We start from the raw sequence: 20,685 nt of genomic DNA on the forward strand, positions 1-20,685 counted from the left end.
AGGTACTGAGGGAGGGACGTGTTCGGGGGGACCCCAGCCCGGTGCGAGGGTCTGCCCCACCGAGGCCTCCCCAGTGCCGTCCAGAGCCAGACAAGGCTCCAGCACGGGAGCGGACCCGGGTGTGGTGCACGGTGCGTGGCGTGCGGGGGCTCACGGCTGTCACCTGCGGCACCGCGGCGCAGAGCGGAGCCCCGCGGTCTGCACGCTCGGAGGAAGAGACCGCGTCCTCCCAACCTCTGCTTTGATCCCTTGCTGTGGATCTGACAGCCCTTGCCTGCTTACCTGTCCCCTCTCGGGCAATTTTGCAGCATCCTTTTCAAGCTGTCGGGCAGAAAGGTCTGTCTCTCCAGTCCTCCCTCTCTCCCCGGCTCCCTCGCCCACCCCACGGATGCAGAGCCCCGGGTCCCGGCTGCTGCTGCTCCTCCTCCGATGGCTTCCAGCAGGCAGGGAGCCATGGTGGTGGGCACATGCTGGGCACACCGTGTTTGCCCAGTGCTCTGGGCTGTGTTCGGCACTGATGTTTTAAAGCCAGTGGGGCTGATGCCCTTGGGACAAGCCTTTGCTAGAGCTCTGCTTGTCCTCAGAGCCGGAGCAGGCACTGCTGGTCCCAGCTCCTCTCCTGGCAGAGAGGAGGCTGGAGCGGGGACCGAGTCCAAATGCGAGTGGTAGGAGTCCACAAATGTGAAAATCAAAATATAACAAAATGATTTCTGTTCTTTTTTCTTTCTTTTCACAGTGTTTCACATTGCTAGAAGATAAAAAAGATGCAGGTAAGCTGCGACAATGTTTTTTCGGGCAGGAATGCCCTCGCTGCGGGGTGGGCAGGGGTTACGAGAAGGGGACCGTCCCCTTGCTGGGCTTCTGGTTTCTTCTGCCAGCAGTATGATTTTCCCCCCAAACTGGTATTTTTCAAAGGGGTAGCAAAGGCAACCGGCGTGAGGCAGTGCCAGCCAGGGCACCCACCGAGCCCCAGCGGTGCAGGAGGGACCCCCCCAAGACGTGCCCAGCCCTTCCTTCGCCCCATCCTTTCCCCACCCTGGCTGCAAACGCGGCTTGGCCGTATGTTGCAGTAACCACCAGTTAGCGGTGTGACATCCCGGCCGTGGCGTGCGTGGAGCCGTCCCGCAGAGAGGCGCGAGCCCCCTCGTCGGCGTGCGTGCGCTGCCGTAGCTGTGCCGACACGGTGAGCCATTCAGCCAGCGCAGCCCAGCCCAGCGGTGACTCTGCTCCTTTCTGTTTCCTTTTCAATTCCTCTCTTCTTTGTGGTGAACAACTTCGTGCTCCGCAGATAAGCTCATTAGGAGCTCCAGAGCCTCGAAACTGCCGTGCCGTAAGAAGGAGGGTCCCCCCCGGCTCGGAGCCCCCTCAGGTTTGCATGATTGAGATGTCTCACCAGCGACAGCCGGGCAGGGGGGAATCTCGGTGCAGCTCCCGGCTGATCTGTGGTTATTGCGCACACGTCTGTGGGCTGCTTCTGCCCTAACCGTCCCTCTGCAAAGGCGGGGGGAGAGCCTGGGTGTTGGGGCCACCCTGCCACGGGGGGCTCGCAGGTGCTGGGGAGGCTGGAAGCTGGTGGTGGTCTGCGGGAGGAAGAGGAGGAGGAGAAGGAGGAGGTGTGTGCCTGTGGGGCTGGGGACCAGGGATGGGGACAGGGTTTGTGGGCTCCCGGACGGGGCACAGCCAGCCGCTTGTTTTAAGAACACTGCAGGGCCCCGCCGCCAAACTTGTCTGAAATGGCGCTGCCGGTCCTGGCTGCTGCTCTGCCGGGTGTGAAGAAATGCTCTGGATCTCGCTTTGTCCTCGTGTTCAACCCCAGAGAAACAGCCCCGCTGCCAAGCATGGCCCAGCTCATGGGCAAGATGAGCAGAGGTCCTGCATTTTACAATTGCACTGGTTGGTGTAACAGAGGCTCTTTGCTCGGTGACACCTCCAGGAGTAAAGCTGGCCCGGTCCCACAGTCAGCTTGTGGTCACTAGCTCTCAGCAGCTCTGGAAGCGGAGGGACCCCGGAGCACTCCTCTGCCCTGCGTCGGCTCCTCTGCTTTCGGCACAGAGCTCAAAACAGGTCCCACAGATGATGGCTCTCGGCAGCGAAGGCGGGGAGGAGCGGTGCTGCCCGTGCTGCCGGCTGGAGCCTCCGGCACTGTGAAACGGGAAACGGTGCCTTGCAGGGAGCCCATGGGATGTGCCCGGGGATCTCCGAGCAGTTCCCCTAACTGGAGGGCAATGACCCGGCCTCTTGTTTTTCATCCATGTAAGGGTTAGGTTAGCTCTGAGCCCGGCTGGCGCAAGAGCCCGGGAGCACAGGAAAGCTCTGGGCAACAAAAGGTGCTTTGTGAATGGAGCTCCAGAGGTAATCCTGGGTGGTCTCTCTCGCCCTTTCATGGGAGAGATTAGCAACATGAATATCCAGAGCTTGTTAAAAAGGGTTAAAGAGCCCTGTGTGAGGGAAGGGGCAGGGAAGACTCCTACAGATCACATCCATGGCTGGATTTTGGGGGGAAGTATGTTTATAGGTTTTTCCCCCTTGGTTAAAGCTGCCTATAAAATCCAAGTCTCTCTTGGTAAAGGCTCAGCTACATTCACAACAATCCCAGCCTGCTCCTTCCTGGCCACACGTCCACGTCCCAGCCTGATGAGCTCCGCGCTGCTGGAGGGATGCTCGGCCGCCACGGCGTCACGCTTGCGTAGGGCTCTGAGGGCAGGAGGAGCAGGAGCCCTCGCGTACGGGAGCAGCTGCGCGGTTTTACACCGAAGGATTCGTCACCTGCGATTCGACGCATCCACTGGAGCCGTAGCGGGCTGCTCAGCGTCGCTGCAATCTGCAGCAGCGTGGTGCCCCGCAACGTGAAGCCCAGCGGAGCGTGGTTGAAGCTCTCCCTTTCCCGTCAATTATGCTGGACTTGGAGCAAGCCCGCCGCTGGTTCATACCCTCTGCTGGGGTTTTTAAAGCTCTGAGAAGAGGCCGATGCAGTCACTTGCTGTCCTCTTAGCTGACCATCCCTAGAAGGTGCTCTGACAAATGGGGGTCACTTAAGGAAACATTCAGACAGGGGTCTCAGGAGACACCATTCCCTTCCCTGATGATTTTTTAAATCTTTTTGGGGTGGGCGCCAAGAGGACCTCAGCTCTTGATACAATGGCACAAGGCAGAGTTGAGTTGGTTCTGCGTTTATCCCAGTAACTGTTGGGAACGTGCCTCTCCTGGCTCTTCCATCACTTCCCGGAGCCTGCTCCTGGTTCCCCCCCCTGCAGCAGGGCTCCTCTCTCACCACACCCGGCAAACGCCCCGAGCCCCTTCCCAAGGCGCAGCCGGACCCCTTCCCAGCTCCCAGGCCCCGTCCCTGCCTGCAAGCAGCCGGGAGCTGGGGCTGTGCTGCCGCGGCCCCTTCCCTGAACGCCAGCTGTACAAAGTCGCTGCTGCTTTCCTGCTGTCGTTAAAATAGCTGGGTATGCCGTGCTCAGCTCCCTCGGCAGTAACGGTGGAAAACAAGTTGGATTTCATCTGCCTTCTCGGAGGTAACGTTTCAGCAGGGGCACACGGGGACTTGGTCCCCTCCCCGCAGCGGCTGCCAGCCCAGCGGGGCGTCCCCGACGCTGGTGCCAGCAGCGAGCACGGAGCCGGTGAACAGTCATCGCGGGTAACCCACCTCCACGGGCAGGGCCGCAGCCTGTCTCTCAGACAATTTGAATTGAAGGAAAAAAACCCAGAACTTTGATTTTTTGAGACAAAGCAGCCCAAACTGTGCAGTGTGCTACCCGGAGGGAGAGCCCTCTCCCCTGACTCCGCAGCCAGCCCTCCCTTCCTGCGGTGGGAGCGGGTAGCCCTGTGTCCCCGCCATCCCACCCACCCGCCCACCCACCCACTGCCCTGCCCCGCGGCAGGACCCCACCTCGCATGGCCGTGCGGTCCCCTCCTGCGGGCAACCCCAGGCTGTGTGGGACACAGCGCCCGCAGCACGGCCCCGAGCCGTCCCGCCGGAGCAGTCCCAGCCAGGGGCCGGGTTTCCATGGATTTCCTAACCCTCCGCTTCCTCTCCGACATTCACTTCCCATGTATTGTTCTGGACAAAGCAGAAAGGAAAGGCTCGCACACCAGCCGTGCACGTGAAAACTGCATCCTCCGAATAAATTCCTGCCGATAGCAGTATCAGGCCTCTCCAAAAGCAGGATCAGGAGCGTGCTCTGCAAATGTCATTAAGCAGTGGCCTCCTCTAACTGCCGAGGGACAGGGACTGAGCTCACGGCTTCTTTCGGTGCAGCCAGGCAATGATGATGTTACAGTATTTCAAATGTGGGCTTCTGGACATGGTGAAATAATAGAGAAAAGAAGCACGAGGGACTCTGCTGAACTTTTGCCCCTGCATGAAATAATAAGGTTGTATTTACCCAGCATCTGGATCTCCGAAAATAGCCCGCTAAATTTAGCTGTTGTTGATATGTTGTCACAGCTGAGTTATTCTTCTTCTCTCTTTACACGAAAATCTCTTGCGCTGGTTCTCTCGGTTTGTAGCCCGAGCACGAGCCCTTCCTTCCTCGCCTGGTGCGTGCCCGCACGTTCGGTGCCCTGTTTTTTGGGGGAGAAGAGGTGGACTGGGATCTGTTTTTCTGTCATTGCCTGAACGGGTTGAAAGGGAGAGAGACGGGGGGCTGGCAGGGTGGCTGCTGCGAGGGTGCGCGGCCGTGCCGGGACAGGTGGGCGTGCAGGGACCGGCACCGCTGCCCTCGGCACCGGGGCTGCGCTATGGCTGCAGCATCGATGCAAGGGAGGAGACTGGAGGAGACCCATGGCTCGAAGGCCTGGGGTGGGGCGGGACGCTGGACGTGGCTGCAGGGACCCGTTTCTGGGGACTTCTAAACTCCCTGAGAAATGGCTGCCTGTTACGTGGTGGAAAATGTGGTCACGGGTCTGGATCCCGATCGAAGAGGTAGGAAGTAGAAAAGCTGAACTGAATGTGATTATTAGTGGTTTTGGTGTGACATGTGATAAAAGGGAGGCTGCGCTGCTCCTTCCTCTTCCCTGCCCGCCCGCGGGGTCAGTCTCGGGCTCGGCTGGTGAATCACGCTGAAACGCCAACCTCCATCCCAAAGTAACTTCGGGTCCCCCCCCTCGGAGCCGCGCAGCCCCCGGGAGCCCGGGCGGGCGGCAGCCCCTGACCCAGAGCCCCGCTGGGGCTGGCCTGGCAGCAGCGGCGCCCGACCCACACTCGGACGGGCTCTGCCACTCTTCTGGTTGTTTTTCATGAAGGAAGAGGATTGTTTCTCAAATATTCTCATTTTCCTTCTGTTACAGCCTCCGTGGCCTTACTCCTGGGCACTCTCCTATCACTGGGAACTGATCCCCTGCCTGGCTAGTGTGAAATGCTTTGTGATTAGCTCTAAGTAGTAAAAAAGTTTAAAAAGAAGTAAAACGATAATTCCAAAACAAGAATTTACACACTAAAAATCACCCTGCCAGGGCAGCTTCAGAGCAAACAAACAGTTTATGCTTCTTTCTGTCAGATGTTTTCTTGGGAGCTGGGGACAGCATCTCCTGAGGCTCGAGACACAATCTCCAACGTTTCCTTTTCAGCCTCCTCAGTGAACCCTTGAGGTTATTTTTGAACTGCTGAGCTCTCTGATACGTATTTATCCATATTGGTTTAATTTCCCCTCGAAGGTAGGCTGGTGCTAACGCCTCTGGGCAGAGCCAAGGTTGCAAGCTCTGACGCTTCCTGCCTGTCCCCCGTGGGTCGCTGCCTGGGGATATTCACGGGTAGGTGCCTTCTGCACCGTTTCAATAAAACACCTTTCTCAGGGCTGTGCTAGGTGCTGCCCGGCCCCGTCGGTGCCTCCGTAACGCCCAGCCGCTTGCCGGGAGCTGCTGGCTCCGTGCTGCTGCTTCTCTGCAGCCCCTGCAGCCCAGCGGAGAACTGCTGGCAGGGAAGGCGGCTCCCATATAAATCCATGGAGCCAGGCGTATAATTACATCCTTGGTTAATTAACAGGAGCCACCGTGGCAGTGATATGGGCATGCAAAGGACTCCTGTTAATATCCTGGCCTGCAGCAATTCTTAACACTTTCGGTTTGTTCTCGTGTCACCTTTTTGCTCTTCAGGCAAAAGTGCAGGCTGCTGGATCAGCCCCCCCGTTCCCACCCCCTCTCTCCCCAGGAGAGGCTGCTGAGTGCCCGTGCCGCCGTGACTGGCTCCTGCGAAACAAGCCAAAAACGTGAAATGAGAAAAAATACTTTAAAAGAAAATCAAAACCAACTTGGCCACGCTTCAGTTTTTCCAATAAATGATCGTGGGGAAACTATTTGTCAGAGGCAAGAGGCCCCTCCAGCCCACGAAATGAGGCCATTTCTTGCCCTTGTTCCCCTTCTGCCTATAAAAAGTTCTGTAACTCTGAAACCCGGCGACTGCGGCAGTAACTGATCCCCATCCCCCAGCTCATCTCCTCTGTCCTTCTGGGGCTTTAATTTCAGGGTCTGGAAGTTTTTCTGTTTCCTGTAGCTAACAAAATGCAGATTCCCCCCTCTGAACAGCAGGATCCTATCACGAACTGGGTGATTTTCTTTGAAGGCCAGAAAGGAAGAGCCTTGGTTAGAGAGAGGGTTTTTCCTCGCGTCGGCTGGGCGGCGGGGCGCTTGGGAAGCGCCGAGAATGAGCTGGGAAAAGGCCCCTTTGGCTGCCTCGTGCCCGGTGTGCCGCCAAGTTTTTCCCATGGCAGCAAGGAACGATTGAGACAGCCTGGAAAGAAATTGCAGGCAAGAAAGTACATTTATATCTGCAGCCTCTGGGTAGTTTGCATGGGACCAAAAGGATCAAGAGGGAAGTTTTGAGTGTGGTTGCTTCCCTGAAATTATAGTGAGAAAATACATCGAAAACTGACAGAAAGGTTTGGCTGTACAATGTTTTTTCTTTGGTAAGAGCTTTGACACGTAAGCTGCATTAAAAACGCAAAGGAAGGTAACGTTTCCTGTGTCTGAAATAACCCGTCTGTACTTCTGGAGAACTTTGCTGTAAATGGAGGAGGCACAGGGCTGTGCAAGCAAACCCGGCCTTTGTGGGCGCTTTGTAACGCTCATGTGGTTTTCTTTTCAAAGCCTGAGAGGTCAGATGGGACAAAAAAGGTGTGAGGTGTTCGCAGGCCAGTCTGATCATGTTAATTCCTTCTCTTCTTAATGAAGAGACTCTGAATTCTGCCTGCAACGTCCGCTGTGCTTTGAATACCAACCCGCCCTCAGGAGCAGCGGCGGGGAGCGAGAGCGTTCCCAGGTACGCGGATGCTGTGTGGGACCAGGCCGCCGCCGCCTCAGTTTTGGGTGGATGCAGATGAAATGTGGAAGGCCTGAATCATCGTGACGTTGACCTTGACACCCAGCGCTGGCGCCGGGCGGCCTTTGGTGCCCGATCCCGGCAGGAGCTGAGCTGGTTCACAGGCGGTGCGGTCTGGCGATGGCAGCCCCTGCCGCGCTCCGTTCCCGCACAGGGGGCTGCGCGCCGGGGATGCTGCGGGATGCGGCCCCCGGGGGCGGCCGTGCGGGACCGGGAGGCACGAAGGGAGCGGGAGCCTTCCGCTGGGGCGAGCGGCTCCCTCTGCCAGGGACACTGCTTGTGAGTCTCCGTCGGGGGTGGCGGGGGCGGGAAATAAGCAGAAAGGGAGCGGGCGTTCCCTCTGCCCGCCGGCCCGGGAGCGGCGGTGTGCGGACCCTGCCCGGCCCCGGGCATCCCGGCCGCCGGCGGGGGAGGAGCCGCCGCCGCCGCCGCCGCTCGCCCTTTCCGCCGCCGAGCGCAGCGATGGGCAGCCGCCGGGCTGGGACCGGGGCCGGGACCGGGACCGGGTCGCCGCCGCCGCGCCGGGGCTCCGGGCGGTCCCTGGGGCTGCGGCTCCGCCGCGCCGCGCCCGCTGCTCCCTGCGGGTGGGGACGGCGCGGGCGGGCAGGTGAGTGGCGGGGCGGGCAGGGGTGGGCAGGGGCCGGGGCCGCTCTGCCGCCCCCCCTCCGGCTCTGCCCCGGGGCTGCCGAGCCGCTGGGAGCCGGGGCTTCCTTCGGGAAAACAGCCCCAGCGCCGCCGCAGCAGCACATCCCCCCCCCCCCTTCCTCCTCTTCCTCGCTCCGCATCTCAGCCTGTGGGAAGGGGTGGGAGAGACCAGCCTCGCTGTCTGCTTTGGGGGGGGGGGGGGGGGGGGCGGTGTGTCAGTCCGGCACGGGGCTGCGGGGGGGGCCTGAGGAATTAGGGGTGGGTGCAGATGGCGATGGGAAGGGCAGGGGGCACAGAGACGGGGCCGCCGGTGGAAGGTGGGCTTCGTGGGAGTCAGGGCAGGTGGGATGCCAAAGGCAGAGTGCGGCCTGAAACCGTGGGCTGAGAGGGGCCCGGGGTTGTGCTTTCCTTTCGATCTAAAATTGTGCGAATTTGGTGATGTTCTGGCCCGGCGTCTCTGCTGCCCGCTGTGTCTGAGCGGGCTGATACGGGCGTTCCTGGTACGGCAGGAGGGACAGGCCGTGTCTGCTGACGTCCCCGAGGAAAACTGCCGTGGTGGTGAGCTTTAATATGTTTCTAGTGGCTCATAAGGATGTTTGTGTAAGGTAGAGCCGTGAGCCTTGTCACTTTAATATTGGAGGTAGTGACCCTGCTCTGTTTGCCAGCTCCTTACTAGGGACTGTATTTCTGTGTGTTCAGGGTGTGGTAGAGCGGGGATGTCTCAGTGCTACTGCAGCCCCCGGTCTCTGTCATTGCTACTGAAAACACGGGGGAGGACGGAGACACCGGGAGCCGCAAAGGGCAGGGGGCTTCACTCCGAGCCTGTCTCCTGGTGGGTGAGGAGCCGGGGGGTCGCAAAGCGGAGCGGTGTCTGTCCTGAGCCGGCTGGTAAAGCAGATCACTTGCCCGAGGGGCCGTCAGGAGAAAAGAACACCACACTTCTCATCAAAAAAAAAGGCATTATTTTGTATTTGATAACGTCTTAATGATGCTTGTATCAGTCTTTTTATTAAGACTGTTAAAATGCCTAAGGAATTTTTCTTCATTCGGAGCTCCAGTGCTAAAACTGGTTTGATGTGGCTTTTAAAGATGGTTGTGATAATGGTGTGTGGATCACAATCTTGAAAGCAATTTATTTTGGGTTGTGTGAAAGAGGAACCGCTGTGGCTCAGTTTCTCAGTCAGCTGTGATGCTCAGTGAAGAATTGCATCTCGTACCTGCCCCAAGACTTGTTCCTCCTGCTGTTAAACAATCCCTTCGGGAATGGCCCGAAACATGCCAGGTGGACACGGGTTACTCCTCAGGGATGGGAAGGTCAACTTAGTTTGTTGTAGGTGAGGGGAAAATGGAGTTTTCCAAAGAGCTCCTGCTGCCGGACCCTGTGCCGGTGACATTGCCCACCTCAGTGCTGGCACGCTGGGGTGAGTTGTGGCCAGGGGCTGTTGGTCCAGCGGGGCAGGGGACAGAGGGGGCAGGAGGTTGTTTTGGGATGATCCGCACAAGAGCTGGGAGCTCAGCCGCAAATCCTCTCCGAGGGTCTCCCAGAGGGTCCGTAGTTGATCCCAGGAGCCAGCCGTGCCAGTAAGGTTTCCAAGAGATTAATCAGCATCTTGTCTCTTGTCACTTGCCTTGGTAAACCCTGTACGTGCTTCCTGAGGCTGGACCAGAATGGAAAACCACTTTCTTAGACTTGCAAACTACCACTGTTATCTCTGGAACAACAAACCATTCTGGTTTGTTGCATCCCTCTGTAGCAGACCTGCGGTAGTCAGCATCGCTTGTGACCCCCTGATTGCAAACACAATGCCATCTCCTCTGCCAGGCTGCTCTTCTGTCTGCCTGCTATGGCAGAGTTCACGCGTGGACTGCGGGGACCTGGTTCTTCACCATCCCCTCGGCGGTACTGTTTGCATGGAGGGAGGACCGGCAGCAGTAACCCCCCCTCGATGTAACGGGAGGAGGCTCCGGCATGGGTGGGTGAAGCAGAAACAGTTGGGGTAATTGAGCTGGTTGCTGCTTCTCGTTGCTCGCCAACGTGTTTACCTTCCAGGGGATGGAGGCTTTTTGCTCTGGTTCAGCAGTGGCCACATAATCCGGATTCCTCAGATAAATTCCTGCTGTTTCTCTGAGATCTGTGGCTGCTGTTTTAATTGCCTAGAGCTCTGGGCCAGACACAGGACCCTTGTTGCACAAAATCAGCTCCCATGAATGATGCTGTTGTGCGTATGTCTCTGAGTTTCTCTTTTCCTCCCTTGGAAGCTGGGGAATTCAGTATTGGTGAAATCCTGCCTGCTGTACTCGTGCAGCTGGCGACGCCGGCTCCATCTGCCCTTTCGGGTATGCCAGTTAACTTCTTTCCCCTGATTTTCCTCTCGTAAACAGGGATATTGAAGCCATCCTCCTCCTCTCGGCCGGGGTCAGCTTGCTCACTTCGTGCTGGTGCTGAGCCTCTGTGCCGAGAGCAGCGCTGGAGCATCCCCACGGCCCCAGAAGCCGTCCTGCGAGCAGCCAGGGCTGGCTCGTGGGACGTGCCTCCTCTTCCTCCGTCTTGGTCTCCCGTGGTTGAGTGTGACCCCCTTGCAGGAGGGATGCAGTGGGGGAGCCGGGGGAGCCGGGGCCAAGGTGGATGGGGGAAAGGCGGTTTCTGGGTTGTCTGCGCTGCAGAGAGGTCCTGAAGTGGGTTTATGAAATCGGGTTTATGGCCATTTATGAATAACGCCCCGGTACCCCACACAGACGGCTGCCGTGTGGATCCGTGTGCTCCCCAAGGGCACAAACCCGCGGGCGCTGCCGTGGCGAGACCCCCAGCAGGACCGCGGGCGGGTTTGCCGCTTGCAGGGGTGTTGGGGATGCTCTGCTGGGCCTGGGGCTCCTTGTGGGGGTTTTACTGGGGACCCGGGGATCTGAAGGGCTGCGGTGGCAGCGGTGTGGGTGGCTGCTTTTAGAGCTGGGGATTGAGAAAAGCGAACCAGCGTTCTGTATTGGGTGGCCGGACAGAGAAATAAATCGGGCACCCCAAGGTGGGAGAGGGCGGCAAGTGCAAGCTGGGCCCCGCTCTGACATGGGGTTAGACCCGGATGAAGCTGGTTGATGTGAAAATGTTGCGGGCTTCTCCTGTTCTCCATCTGCGGCGGTGGAAAAATAGGAAACATGAATAACGCTGGCATTAGCAGAGCGAGAGTCCCCCGCGCATATGCTTGTGAATAAATTTACCCCAGGACACCCACTTCTGGTTTGTTCGCTTCTGTGGTCGGTTTTTATTTACACACCTGAAAGAAAATTTTAACTTTTCTTTTTTTCCCCCCCTGTTTATTTTGGTGGTCGGGAAAAGAGGAGCAGATAATGACCATCTCGGGGCTGCTCAGGATGTGTTCACTGTGGGTGCGTGGGTTTTCCTTTCGCGGTGGGTGGTCGCCTGGAGGAAGGATGCTGTTCCCATGGATTCGTATTATTATTTTTTTTTTCCTTAGGTCGTTTGCTTGTTTTGACTTTTCCAGGTTGTTTCCATGTGCCGGGGGGGGGGGGGGGGGGGGGTGTTGCGTGCCGTGGCCAGCAGAGGGCGCCCTTTCCTGCTCCGCTGCCGGGGGGGGGGGGGGGGGGGGGGGGGGGCACAAGGACCGTGGGGGGGTCACGCGTGGAGGATGCGCTGCCGGGGGCCGGGGCGGTGCGGAGGCTTTGAATGCTTTAGTGACAATTGCTGCTTAGCAGTGAGGGACCCGCCCGGGGCTCCCCCCGCCCCCCCCCCGGGGTTAATCCCTCGCCGGGTTTGCGGGTCTGATGTGAGCCGATCGGATGCTGGAGCAGAGCAGAGAGGCTCTCTGAGCGCCTGTGCCTTTGCAAGCTCCTACCAGCTGAGTTTTTGCCTGCTGGAGCACGGGGAAGCCCCCCCGGGGGGGGGGGGGAAGCACCCCTTTGCTCCCCCCCCCGGCTGGGCGGGATAAGCCATGTGTGCGTCCGTGTGCCCTTCACGCCTGGAGGTGCTCTGTCCTCGGGTGCTGGGGAGCGTTTGATCCGGCCATGTGCGGATCCAGCCCAACGCCAAAGAATCGGTCTTTTTCAGCATCAGTATTGTCTGAGCTTCCCAGCCCCGGCAGAGGTGGTCAGTGTGCGTCTCTCACTGTAACCTCTCCCACAAAACGAGCCTTCCTCTGCAGCTACGCCAATTTTCACGCTGGACCTTGCCCAGAGAAGGGGGGGGGCTTTGAGCGCTGGCAGGCGAGGAGGCAGCACGGGCAGCAGAAGCCAGGCTGCAGTGCGGGCAGCACGAACGGCTCCCCTGAAAATGCCTTGACCTCAGGTCTGTGGCTTGGGCTGGGCTGCGTCTGCATGCTGCCCTTTACAGGTAGGGTCAGGCTTCGACCTGCCGTTCCCCGGGTGCGTGCGGCTGAGGTGGCTCCGCTCGCTCAGCACCGTCCGCCTGCAGAGCTCGGGGTGCGATGGGGTGCACGCAGCTCTTCGGAGGTCCCGTTTACGGTCCCCTGTAAGGACCAGGCCCAGGTTCTTCCCTTCGAGCCCATTCCTGGAGCTTTGCCAGGTTTAGGTCTGGGTGTCCTGAGCAGCCGGGTGGCCCCCACCCTCCCTACTGGGAGGAGGAGGAGCAGGCAGCTCCCCAGCCTGTTCACCCTTCCTGACGTTTTTTCCTACTATCCAGCCAGCCCAAAAGGGCCTTTGTTGGATTTTTTTCCTATCCCTTCTCAGCGACGCCCTTCGGACCACCCTAAACAGCCCCTGTCCCCTTGCTGGTGGTGGTTATCGGGGGGCTGGGCAGGGCACCTCCAGCCCCCCGGGGTGTGCTCTGCCCCGCAGCCCCGGTTCCTCCCTGCCCTGCGCCCCGCGTGAGCACACGCGTGTGCACACGGGCACACTGGGCGCCTTGTGCAGGCGGCGGGGCGGCCCGGAGGCGAGCCCGCAGGCGCTCCGCCATTCCTCGGCAATACGCTGGGAACTATTAATATCGCTGGGCGTGAATGCGGCCCATTCATGGGGCGGCGCGGGGGGAGCGTGCGGTATGCGGCTTGCCCGGTGCGAGCGGGGCAAGCACGCGCCCGCGGGGTCCGCGTGGGACCAGCCGCTTTGGTCCTGCCCTCTTTGCCGCCTGTTTATAGCTCAGCGTCTCCGGGAGATTTCCTGCCTCTCTGCCCCCACGCCCTCCCCGTTCCCGCTTTGCATGAGGAAATGAGTGGAAAATGCTTGAAATCCTCCTCTGAGCCGAGCGCTTTTTCCACCGGCCGTCACCGTGGCACTGGGGCCGCCCGGGCGCTGGCGCCTGGCTCTGACCCACCGCAGTGCCGGGCAAGAGGCGAGCCCGTGACGGCATGAAGTGTTGTGAGCTCTGCCCTTATCCGGCTGTGCTCCCTGTGCTGGGAACACTGCCGCGTCTTTCTGCCCCTTTCCCACTTATGTAGCCAAAATACGCCAGCCGTCCTGTCCGTCCCGTGCTTGGCGGTCAGCACCCCGAGGCTTTGCACCCATTGTGTGTTTCCCGAGGTTTCGCTCGCCCTGTCTCCTGCCTCAGCCCCGGGGCAGAAGCACTTCTCTGCATCAGTCCGAGCCCGCGCAGATCCGGCTGCAGGTGACGTCCCTTTCTGTCACCCTCCCCAGGAGCTGGGGAGCAGCACTTTGTGGGTGGTGAACATGAGGCAGAGAGCTGGCTGGGGGTACTGCTGCGGGGTCGAGGCTCGGCTGCGTTCCCGAACCCCCTTCTGACCACTGCGGCTCTGTAGCGGGCTGCTTGCAGCCTCCATCGGTCCTTGGTGTAGTTACCTTCCGCTGATCTCCACCAGTGCGGATCAACAGCCGCTCCCTTCGCCATGGCTGACGGCGGGGGTGGCACCGGCTGCTTGCTCTCCAGCAGCAGGAGCCCTCGGCCCCCCCTGCCCGCCCCCCCGGTCTCCAGCTGGCGAGAGGCTCCCCCGCACAAAGCTGTATGAAGACTTTGAAGTCAACAACGGCCTCATTGAGAGGCCTGTTGCTGAGAGCCCCTTCCCTCCAGAGGCGAGGGCTGTGGCGTACAGGGCTGCAGTGGGGGAGCAGAGGCAGGCGGGAGGTTGGTGGGAGGAGGGTCAGGAGCTTGGGGCTCGGGAAGGAAGGAAGGAGATGTGCATCAAAAGCCTCTCGGACTATGAAAACAATGGAAAAAAACCTCTGGTGTTTTTTTCCTTGATCCTCACGTGTTAGGGTGCTTGGGCAACCCTCCAGCCAGTAATTGCAAGAGAATAGCTGGTTTGTGGCATCCCTGCAACGTACCTGGTCTCTCTGCTGCTTTTCTGGGCATCCCCACGCCAAATCGTTGCCTGTCTCTCCTTGCGTTGCATCTGTGCTCTGTGCATTCGCCGTCAAGCCTCTTGCCCGGTGTCCCGTCTCCTCCATCTCACACTCTGCCTCCTCTCTGCTTCTCCTTCTCCTTCCGCGCTCAGGCTGCTTCTTCCTGACCTCCAGCCCTTTGGCCTCCCATTTCTCACAAAAAAATTCCTCCTTCGAGTCCACCTTAAACACTGTTTTTTCCTCTTAGCCCCTCTATTCCAGACCCTATCCCCCATTTTCTCCTTCACCCTCTTGCAAACAGTCTGTCGCTGGTCCCATCTGACGTGACATGGGTCTGGGATCTAGAAGCCAGGTGGTGAGATGTGCATGCTATGGAGAGGACCTTCCTCACCCTGTGCTGTCGGAGGAGTAACTACCGGGCAAGAAAATCCCCTGCAGCGTGAGGGGGATTTTTGGGAAACAAGTCCCGTGAGAGCAGCCTCTCTGCTCCTCTCGATGCCTTGCTGCGGCTTGCACCCCTGCTTTTGCCATCTGCTTGGTTTGATGGGCAGGGAGAGCTAGGGACAGCTGGGCATCTGTCCAGAACCTGTCCTGGGGCTTGTCTTTTGGGGGGGGGGGAACAGCCTGAGGGACCCTCACGGGTGCTCAGCCTGGCGGGGACGTTGCAGCTGTGTGGTGTCCCTGTCCCGGGGCTGCCGGCCCCCAGCCTGTGGTCCGGCGCGCTCGCAGCGAAGCTGGGGCCAGGCCAGGCCCCACAGTTGCTGCTGCCTGTCTGGAAGCGGACGGAGATGGCTGAACGGAGCGGGGACCGGGGGGCTGGCGGCAGCGCGGGGGACGGACGGGGTCCAGGGCCGTGCTGGGTTTCACACGTGTCGTGGCAGCCCCTTCCAGCCGGTGTGGCTCCACGGCTTGGCTTCCTGCTGTGTGCGTGGCGCAGCCTCGGGACCTTCAGCCTGGCAGCCGGGAGCTGGGGAGCCGCACGCCGGTTCCTCTGGGCTCTGGAGCGCTGATGGATGGATGGATGGACGGATGGATGGATGGATGGATGGATGGATGCCGGCCGGACCGGGCCGCCCCTCCTGGGGTGCTGGTCTGTGCGGACCCCGGGGCGGTTGGGGGAGCCGGGGGCGGCGGGCAGCGGTGCCGGCAGGGACGGGGGCTGCCGGGCGGGAGCGGGGCGGGCGGCGGGCGGGGCCCGGGGGCGGCGGGCGGGGCCCCGCGCTGCAGCCCCGCACCTGCCGCCGCTGCCGCCGCGCTCACACCGACAACAGCCGGGGCCGCGGCTGGCAGCGGCACCGGCAGCGGCACCGGCACCGGCACCGGCACCAGCCCGCCCGCTGCCCGCGGCGGCGCCGGGGCCCAGGGGTCCTCGTCCTCCTCCTCCTCCTCCCCCTCCCCCTCGCCCTCCCCCCCCCCGTCCTCCTCTTCCTCCTCTTCCTCCTCTTCCTCCTCTTCCTCCTCCCCCTCCTCCCCGCTCGCCGGGACGCGGCAGTTCCCCCCCCCCCCAGGAAGCGCGGTTTTGGCGGGGGCGCAGCACAGCCTGAAGGTAAATCAGAAACCTGCGGTTCGCCTGGGCGTCTGCGGTTGTGCGGGTGTGGGTAGGTGTGTGCTGGGGGGGGGGGGTTGGGGGTGGTGGTGTTGGGGTGTGGGGGTGAGAGGGGAGGGGGCGGATTTTGGAAGATAGCGTCTGGCAATCTGCTCTGGAGGGTGCTGCTCAGGCCACGCTGCCAGATGGAGCCGGTTCCAGCAGCAGCAAAGCGCTGTCAGGTGGGTTGTCTGTGGTTCAGCACCGGGCGTCTGTGTGTGCGGATAGACACGGTGCCTGTATGAAGTGGCTGTTGCTGTAGCCGGGGAGGAGGAGAAGCTCGGAGCTGGTTTCCTGACATACTCAAGCTGTTACTGGATCCCCGTCATTCCCAGGCTGAGTCACAGCAGCGCGTGGGGCGAGAGTCGGCTGCTTCCATTGGAGCTGCCAGGTTCTGCGTGTGAGGCTGCCTGGCTCCTTCTGCGGCTGCCAGCAGACCCATCGCTAAACTAACGGAGGGATGCGGATGGGCTGGCTGCGGGTTTTGGGCTGCTCAGATTTTCTCAGGGCTCCTCTTCCCCCCTCCTCAAGCTGGGATTACTGACGATTAAACCGGTGGCTGGAAAAACACAGATTTGCCGTCTGATCCAGAGAGTCAGTGAGTTCATGGAAAAACTGCATTGACGTCAGGAGGCTTCGGATCAGGCCCTTGCGCTATAGCGGGGGGAGGCTGGACTCCGCGTTCTGGCTTTCGGCGCCGTGGGCACGTGTTTCCAGTCGGTCGTCTCTTTTGGAGACCTTTGTCTTTGGTAGAAACGGATGGGTTTGCCGTGCGTGCGTCGTGTGTCACACTGTGAACTAGCAGTAATCTGTCAGAGCGTGCTGCCAAGGTGAGAGGCTGTTTTTTCAGGGGCTGTTCGATCGTGGCTAACTTAAACACCAGCTCTTTGTGCCTTTGGTTTTGTGGTTTGTGTTTTGGAACGGCTCCTTGGTGCAGAGGGCAGAGGAGCCCCTTCTTTTAAAGACCCTCGTACAGTCCCAGGATGTCAAAGCACGTACCGTGATGTTATTGGCAGAAGCCTGCATTTTTTTCCATGTGCATGCTGGAATTCTTATCAATGAATGTGCTTTTTTCTGTTTACATTTTAACTGAAACCCAGTTAAGAGAGGTAGCAGTGCTGCTGGAGCAGGCGCCGCAGCCCCTCGCCACTCTCTGCATGCCTGTGCCAGCGGGGTCTGCTCCTCGCCGTGAGCCAGGCAGGGAGCACGGACGGCTCAGCTCAAACCCCGTCAGCCTCTCTCCGTTCTTGTAGGGAGAAAATTAGCTCCCGCCCTTATGCCAAAAGCTCGTCAGTAATTTCCTCATGTGACAAAACATCAAGTCCCAGGGCAGAGCAGGTATCAAACCTGGCTTCTGAGGAGGTGCTCACATTCACTTCATGTACTTGCGCTCCCTCTGAGAAATACTTTCCTAATAAAAGGCGGACTGAATAAATCCACTCATGCTTCTGTTAAGCATTCCTTATCTGCATTGCCTCAAATGTCCAAACCTGAGCATATGCATGGGACAGGCTGCCAGCAATTTAGTTTCGTAAAAGAATAAAATATGGTTATGCCTAAGGGCACTTCAGTACTTCCCCTTGGTTTTTGTACTAATTTCAAAAAGATTTGAAGGTTCTCAAAGTCAATTGAAGTCGAGTAGGGGAAAGAAAGGTTGCCCTTCCCCTGAGGGCGTAGCAGAGGTTGCTGTGTGACTTTGCAGCGAAGGAACAAGCCGAGGAGTCGGCCGGCACCGAGCCCTGCAGGCGCTGCGGGGGGTGCTGAGGGCAGGTTGCCTGGCCCCTCTGTGCCGCAGCAGAGCCTGGCAGCAGCGGCGGGGAGGCAGGAGGGGAGCTGCTGGGAGCCAGGCGCTGCCCCGGCTTTGCTCTCCTGGGGGACAGGGTAAATCATCCCCCAGTAGAGAGGAGAACCGAGTCTCCGCCCTTAAACTGTTCATTCCTTGAAGAGCCCGAGACAGTTCGCCTGTTGCAGGCGTTTGCAGACTTGCATTTGCACTTTGCATGATTTTGGAAGGGCTTTTGCATTCAGATGTATGTGGGAGTTCAGTCCTCCAAATACAGGCAGCGTGCCGGCAGCGAGGCTGCGGAGGCAGGAAATGCCTCCTGGCGCGGTCGCTGCGGCCCCGGCTGCGTGGGGAGCTGGGGAGGGTCCTGCGGGACAGCGGGACCTCGGCCCTGCTCCAGGGCTCATCTCCCCGGCCCGGCGGTGCATCACGTAACACCGGTACCTCCTTCCATCTCCTCCAGCCTGATAACAGGGACGTTGCTCCATCCGTCTGCCCACCAGATTTGGTGAAACGTACCGCCAGAGCCCAGGGATGAAAGCTGAGATGGTTTTGTGGGTGTAAAAGGCTTTCAGGGGCAGCATGCGGGCTGCAAAGGCTGGGATGCTGTTGCTCTTGCCGTGCCCGTGCCGGTCCTGCCGCAGCGGCGGTGCTCTGAGGCGAGAAGAGCCAGCCGGAGTAGCAGCACCCCAAACCGTGGGTGCTGTCGGCACTGCCCGGGGTGAGCTGAGGTGGGAGCCGAGGCACGTGTGGCGGCGGGGACGTCTGCGTGGAGGTCAGGTCTTCTCGTTTCTCAACTTTCCTTCATCCGCACGCTCTTCCAGCCCCACCGGGAAGTGTGAAGGAGGTGTTTGGTTGGATTTAGTGCTGGAAGAAAGGCCGTGCTGGGAAGCGGCCGGAGCCTTCCCAGGGGCCGGTGGCCAGGGCAGAGGAGCCGTCCGTTAACCTTTGTGCTGAGCTCCCGCGTGCTCCGGAGAGGACCGGCAGCGGCAGCGTGCAGCCACATTCCAGCAAGGCCGGGGGTCTCCCGCCCGGTTAATGATTGAGCCACAATAACCCTTCTTGTGCAAGCCTTTCTGAAAGTCACCTCCGGATAATTATATTAACTTTTCCAGGCTGCTGGGGCTGGGTGCGGAAATTAAAAGAGGCAGGGTCTTTTCCTATGTTTCTAGCAAGAAATTCTTTTTTAGGTGCAGGAAGTGGTGGCTTGCGGGTGTTCGTTGTCTGTTTGCTCTCTGATTAATTTGGCACGTTACTTGCACGGTTCTGCAGAAGGGATTGTCGGCAGCATGGAGCTGCACTGGCCTCGCTCTGCCCCGCTCCGTGCTCGTCCCTCCTCTGCCCGGCGCTCCCCCGGGGATGACCCTGGATGCCAACCCCGAGCCCATGGGATGCGGCTCCCGCTGGGTCCCGGGGCGTCCAGCCCCCGTCTCTGGTTGCTCAGCTGTGACGCCCGCAGGCGGGTGTCTCGCCAGCCCGCTGCTCTTCCCTCTGCTGCTCAGTTAATCATCGACAGGGTCCCCACGCCACGTGGGCACGCTTGCCCGGCGCGCAGCAGCGGAGCTGTTTTTCGACCCAGTTGAATGATGCCTTATCAGAAAAGGGCACTTGTCACCCAGTGCCGGTTACAGGCAGAGTAAATGTTAACGGCTGGCACAGGGAACGGGCATTAACAAGCGCAGCAGCTTGGGGGACCTTCCCCAGGGGGCTCAGCCATTTCGTATCCCGCTGCAGAGAGGCACGTGTCCAGCTTGAGTTCCTTGTGCTGCCCCATGGCCGAGCTCAGCCGTCCCCTTCTGTGGCTTCCCCAGTGTCCATCTCGCAGGGCCAACTGAGACGTCCTGGTCTGCGTCACGGATTGCTGCTGCCTGTCAGGGGGAGCTCGGGGCTACCAAAACCTGCTGGCCAGGCGGGGCCAGGCTGCGGTTCGGTGTCACACCTCGTGTACGTGAGATGCAGCTGCTGAGGTGCAGGCTGGTCCCTAGCAGAGTCTCTTTGAGCTGGGTCTAGCAGTCATGTAAGGTCTGGGAGCTAAGCCAGCGGGAAGACACTTGCTGCTGCGACCGTGATTGCTGTGCTCGGTGCAGGGAAGGCAGCGGGAGCTTGGGGCGGTCACCGGGATGGATGTAATGTCAACCTCGGGTCCGCTGACCTGTGTGTGGGGCGAGAGCAGGAGGGGGGGCAGCAGCTAGGGGCCAAGCCCCGCAGCGGCAGAGTGGGGGGGTCCCTGCTCAGCCTCGTCCAGCGCCAGCTCTGCCCCCACTGGGCTGCCTGCCTTGGGGGGACCCAGGCAGAGGTGTGCAGTGTCACAGCCCGGGGTGCTGCAGCAGGGGATGAGCCTGCAGCGGGTTGTGCTCGTGCTCTGCCATTTCTTTGCCCCTCCGTCCATCCAATGTGATGGGAGTGCCTAGGCTGATGGGGCAGTCAGGATAACTCCCGGGACAGCCGGCTCCCAGCGCGGGCTGGAGGGCAGCACGGTCCCAGGGTGAACATCTGGATTTCCATGGACCCTGCAGCCAAGGCTTGGGCCTCCCGTTGCTTAATTGGGAGCAGGAGCTCGGCGGCTCCTGCCGGGATGGCACGCTGCTGAACCTAAGGGGCCCAGCGCGCCGGAGCCCGGGTGTGCCGGGGGATTTCCTGCCCTTTATCTGGGAGGGAAAAGCATCTGACTGCAACATGTGCATGCAGGGCCCGCAGAGAGCCTGCGCCTCCTGGGCCGGTCCCAGGCTCGCTGCGCCCTTTGGGAGCAGGCTTTGATGCCTGTGCTCAAAGCTGGCTGGGGCACAGGTGATTAACGCCGCTATTTAAGGACTCGGCGCTGCCAGCGCTGCCCGTGCAGGCGTGTGCGGGTGGCAGCGGGAGCGGGTGCTTCTGAGCCGCAAGTGTGTCACTGCTCAAGTACAATTTGTTTGCAAAGGTACATGATGGGGGTTTCTATTCTCCCTCTCTTCCCCCCCCACCCCTCCCCGAATTTTACACGAATATTTTCGCTGCTGTCAAGGGCACAAGTTCAGTTTCTGAATGCCCTTTTGTCTGGTGCAGCACAGGGGAGTCGCGCTCTCTCCCCATTCCTTCTAGGAACGGCAACAC

At 60.1% G+C, this 20,685-nt stretch overlaps 1 protein-coding gene across 2 annotated transcripts in view; it reads left to right on the plus strand.

Annotated features, from left to right (window-relative positions):
* The first annotated feature begins 749 nt into the window (after positions 1–749).
* STARD8 (StAR related lipid transfer domain containing 8) overlaps positions 750–20,685 on the plus strand; it is a 60,793-nt gene continuing 40,857 nt past the window's right edge. The window contains exon 1 of one of the 2 annotated variants that reach the window (XM_050901894.1): positions 750–770. The gene's annotated coding sequence lies outside the window, so the exon portion shown is untranslated. Of the gene's footprint in view, positions 771–15,733; positions 15,774–20,685 lie in introns of those variants that run through there. The other variant, XM_050901893.1, reaches the window with a different exon arrangement.

This window comes from Gymnogyps californianus, chromosome 9, assembly GCF_018139145.2.
Source record: "Gymnogyps californianus isolate 813 chromosome 9, ASM1813914v2, whole genome shotgun sequence".
Classification (NCBI taxonomy): domain Eukaryota; kingdom Metazoa; phylum Chordata; class Aves; order Accipitriformes; family Cathartidae; genus Gymnogyps; species Gymnogyps californianus.